Source organism: Perca flavescens, unplaced genomic scaffold (assembly GCF_004354835.1).
Source record: "Perca flavescens isolate YP-PL-M2 unplaced genomic scaffold, PFLA_1.0 EPR50_1.1_unplaced_scaf_36, whole genome shotgun sequence".
Taxonomy (NCBI): domain Eukaryota; kingdom Metazoa; phylum Chordata; class Actinopteri; order Perciformes; family Percidae; genus Perca; species Perca flavescens.
This window is the reverse complement of record NW_021166687.1, coordinates 44648-49912: the sequence shown is the minus strand read 5'-3', so window position 1 is coordinate 49912 and position 5265 is coordinate 44648. Positions and strand designations below refer to the sequence as shown.

At 40.6% G+C, this 5265-nt stretch overlaps 1 long non-coding RNA gene across 1 annotated transcript; it reads right to left on the bottom strand.

The window, feature by feature from the left end:
• Positions 1-2837: 2837 nt before the first annotated feature.
• On the bottom strand, positions 2838-3752 carry LOC114551696 (uncharacterized). The gene is made up of 3 exons (XR_003691982.1): positions 3723-3752; positions 3189-3242; positions 2838-2926 (listed from the first exon to the last, which is right to left on the bottom strand). It is a non-coding gene; the product is annotated as an uncharacterized LOC114551696 (long non-coding RNA).
• Positions 3753-5265: the final 1513 nt, after the last annotated feature.

The window sequence follows — 5265 nt, the reverse complement described above, 5'->3', positions numbered from 1 at the left end:
GGCTATGTGAGACTAGCATCTAGCGTTAGCTACTCTGCTGTGCTGTGGAGTAATGTCTGGCTATGTGAGAAAAGCGTCCAGCAACATTGTTGTGAATGCTGCGGTCTCAGCCTGGCAACCTCTGTGAACTTCGAGTCTGGGCAGGAGGGGGCGGGGGAAACGACTCTCCAGTATTTTGAATTGGTAGTGCAGTAACTATTTGAACCGCTAGCTGCCAGTATTACACACAATATTACATATTGCACCTTTAAGATGCTCTAAGCATAGCCTAGAAAACGTGGCTAGCTCCCCCCTCCCTCCTCCTCATCCCTATCCCTATCCCCCTTCCGCACACTGACCCCCCCAACCCCCACCACCAAATCCTTCTTGTCGGTTATTGGCTGGAACACGGTTTGTTATGTTTGGTGGTGCAAGTTGGCCAGTTTGTTTTTGTTGCCGTTTGTGGAGCCTGGGCTATCTACAGAGATAGCCTGGGCTATCTGCAGAGTCATATGTCCCGGGAGTAAATGCAGACAAAAAGCCAGATGTTAATGGGTGTTTGTTTGGTGCATTTGTTTTTTGAACAGTGGGAAAGGGCTATAAGATACAAACTGTTACACACACACACACACACACACATATATATATACATGTATGTATGTATGTGTATGTATGTATGTATGTATGTATGTATGTATGTATGTATGTATGTATGTATATATATATACACACACACATGTATGTATGTATGTATGTATGTATGTACAGTGGGGGAAATAAGTATTTGACCCCTTGCTGATTTTGCAGGTTTGCCCACTTACAAAGAATGCAAAAATCTACAATTTTAATCATATGTACATTCTAACAGTGAAAGACAGAATCCCAAAGAAAATTCCAGAAAATCACATCATATGAATTTATTAAAATTGATAACCATCTGATGAGGAAAAACAAGTATTTGACCCCCTGGACAAACAGCAAGTATTCTGGCTCCTACAAGCCAGTTAGTCTTTCTTTAAGACACAGCCCCAATCCGAACCAATTATCTACATCAAATACACCTGCCTCACCTCGTTACCTGTATAAAAGACACCTGTCAACACCCAAACAACCAGCATCCAACATCACCACCATGGGCAAGACCAAAGAGCTTTCTCTCACGGACATCAGGGACAAGATTGTTGATCTGCACAAGGCTGGAATGGGCTACAAGAGAATCGGAAAGCAACTTGGAGAGAAAAGATCAACTGTCGGTGCAATTATCAGGAAATGGAAGAAGCACCACACCACCGCCAACCTCCCTCGGTCTGGGCCTCCACACAAGATCTTGCCTCGTGGGGTGTCCCTGATCATGCGAACAGTGAGGAATCATCCCAGAACCACAAGGGGGGGAACTGATGAATCAACTGAAGGCAGCTGGGACCACAGTTACAAAAGAAACGGTTGGTAACACACGATTTTCATGGATTGAAATCCTGCAGCGCACGCAAGGTCCCCCTGCTCAAGAAGAAACATGTACAGGCCCGCATGAAGTTCGCCATTCACCACCTGGACGACTCAGAAGAGGCCTGGAAGAAGGTGATGTGGTCAGATGAGACCAAAATAGAACTTTTTGGCCTCAACTCAACTGGTCGTGTGTTTGGAGGGCAAAGAACACCGAGTACAACCCAAAGAACACCATCCCCACCGTCAAGCATGGTGGTGGCAACATCATGCTTTGGGGGTGCTTTTCAGCCAAGGGGACGGGACAACTCCATCGTATTGAGGGGAGGATGGACGGGGCCATGTATCGTGGAATTCTGGACCGACATCTCCTTCCCTCAGTGAGAGAGCTGAAGATGGGTCGAGGATGGGTGTTTCAGCACGACAACAACCCTAAGCACACCGCCAAAGCAACAAAAGAGTGGCTGAAGAAGAAGCACATCAAGGTTCTGGAGTGGCCTAGCCAGTCTCCAGACCTGAATCTGATTGAAAATCTTTGGAGGGAGCTTAAAATTGAGTTGCCAGGCGACAACCTCGGAACCTGAATGATTTGGAGGCTGTCTGCAGGGAAGAGTGGGCCAACATCCCTGCCGAAATGTGCACAAACCTTGTCACCAACTATAAAAACCATTTGACATCTGTGCTGGCCAATAATGGCGTTTCTACAAAGTATTAACATGCTGTTTGTCCAGGGGGTCAAATACTTGTTTTTCCTCATCAGATGGTTATCAATTTTAATAAATTCATATGATGTGATTTTCTGGAATTTTCTTTGGGATTCTGTCTTTCACTGTTAGAATGTACATATGATTAAAATTGTAGATTTTTGCATTCTTTGTAAGTGGGCAAACCTGCAAAATCAGCAAGGGGTCAAATACTTATTTCCCCCACTGTATATATATATATATATATATATATATATATATATATATATACATACACATATATATATACATACATATATACATACATACATACATATATATATATATAATATACATACACATATATATATACATACATATATACATACATACATATATATATATATATATAATATACATACACATATATATATACATACATATATACATACATACACATATATATATATGTGTGTGTATACATATATATATGTGTGTGTATACATATACATACACACATATATATATACACACATATATATATATACACACATATATATATACACACATATATATATACACACATATATATATACACACATACATATATATATACATACATACACATATACACACATATATATATATATATATATATATATATATACACATACATATATATATACATACATACACATATACACATATATATATATATATATATATACCTCAATCTTACGACCTTCCACCAGTGTGCCGTGGAGCTTTTCCCTGGCTTTCTCTGCGTCTGCGCTGGTCTCAAATGTCACAAAGCCAAAACCCTGTGGTACACGGCAGAGGTTAAAGAGGTTGGTCAAAAGGGATTGTGATTGAGAGAGGAGAATATATAAATCCTAAGGCCTTGGGATGCACTCCTGACATTGTTTCAGAGATAATTGGAGTTTCACAACAAAGATCCCCCATGTGGCGTGCGGATACCGCATCACAAAGTGTCACAAAAACATGCAAAGAGGGAATAACTGTCAACAGTAAGGAAGAACTGTAGTTTGGTTTCAGAGAATCAAATGTCATCTGTGCACTTACCTTTGATCCCCTCTCATTGAAAATAATCTCTACATCCAGAATCTTCCCATATTGCTGCAAATAAATTTGAGGGAAGAAATTAGCAAACATATATAAGCAAAGAAAGCAGTCAATGACATTTCTGAACTGCCTCAGGATCCTTAGATATTTGTCTTTTGGGACGGCATTACTGCAAAGTCAGAAGATTTTGATATCGTGTGAGTTACAACTGCTGAGCACTAGGTGTCACTGTTACACAAAAGACAACTTCCCACATTTCAATTCTTTTCCTTCTATCCTTTTGCATCGAACTCTTGCTCTGGCCCCTTTTTTTTAATCTCACTTTGTCACTAATGCTAACAAACTGAAACACAAAGAAGCCTATTGCCCTCTCAAGCACCAAGGCAACACCCATGAGTGCCTTTCCTTTGTTGACTATCTAGTCCCTGAAACCCCACCCATCGTGAACCGGTCCCTCTGTGGAGGACCCGGGGTGTCTAGACTGATTTATTGATCCTGTTAAAAATGAGGCCCACAACATTCCCAGCTTTTTACCCCAAACATCTGCCTGAGGTCAGGGTCCCGAAGCGGAAGGGGATGTTTGAGACGCGAGGGCGTTTGGGGTCCCTTTGGCCTCGGAGGGGTCTCCCACAGAGCCTCCAGATCCTGAGCCTCCTGTGCCGCACTGTACGCCCGCCTCACCCTGGGGCACCTCCTCTGTCTTTCCCTGTGGAAAAGAGAGCGAGAGAGAGAGAAAAGAAGGGATAAGGAAGGTGAGAGAAGTAGAGGTAAATGTGACCAAATGGCTTATGATCATTATTTTAGCAAAGTAAAGCTCTGCTACACCTTCTTTTAAATAGAACCCTAATGTAAACAGTGCAGAGTTAATGAGTACACAATGCAGAAAGCTAACAGGATAACTGCATCTGAAATCAGATTATAGTGCCAGCCATGATTACAGCTAGAGCGGCAAAGATTAAATCAATTAGTTGCAGGCTATTATCCGCCAACTATTTTGATAATCGATTAATCGGTTTGAGTCATTTTGTATGAGAAAAAAAAAAACAAAGTCTGATTCCAGCTTGTTAATTGTGAATATTTTCTAGTTTCTTCTCTCCTCTGTGAAAGTAAACTGAATATCTTTGAGTTGGGAATGAAATGAAAATGCAAGAAATAATCGAAAATGATAATCATCGTTAGTTGCCGCCTTGTGAGGCTGTACAGCGGTGCTCTGAGCTAAATGCTAATGCAACCATGCTAATATGCTCATAATGACAATGCTAACATGATTAGGTTTAGCAGGTATAATGTTTACCAACTCAGTTTAAGTTGTTAGCATGCAAACAATTATAATTAGCACTCAACACAAAGTCCAGCTGAGGCTGATGGGAGCGTTTGTAGTGTTTTGCGCTTAAACAGTATTGGACGACATTTTGACCTGATGCTGGAACTATTTGGAAAGTGAAGGGATCACCAAAGTCTTTGCAATTCATCCTGAGGGCATCATGATTGACTGTACCACATTTCATGGCACTTAAAAAACTAAAATGTGCACAAGAGGAAAATCAGGGGAATCAATGAAGTCATTATGATTCATTCTGTAAAAATAAATAAATAAATAAAAAAGTCATGGAAATTTTATAGCAGTTGCGATATTTGAAAAAAAAAATCGTTAACCTGCTGGTTAAGTCAGGGAGATCCTCTAAAGTCATTAGGATTCTTACTCTGGGAACCACGAATGTGGGTAAAAAACATCCTTGGCAATCCATCCAGTATGTTTTTGGATCAATGAAAGTGGTGGACTGACATTACCAATGGCAGTCTCAAGCCAGGCTTTATGACCATTATCAGTGTAGCACTACAACTGTTATTTTATTGAATAAAAATAATAGAAAAAACAACTTCCAGACATCAAGAATGAGAAAAAAAAACTGACACAGCACCACTACAACTTGCTGAATACCTGGAAAATGCCTCAACATTGCACACATCTAACATCCTTAAATTATTGCTCATTAAGGCTTTATCAGGTCTGTGCTTACGTTGTTGTTGGTGGTATTGGTGGTGGCTCCATTAGCACCAGCCCCCAACTCTGCTG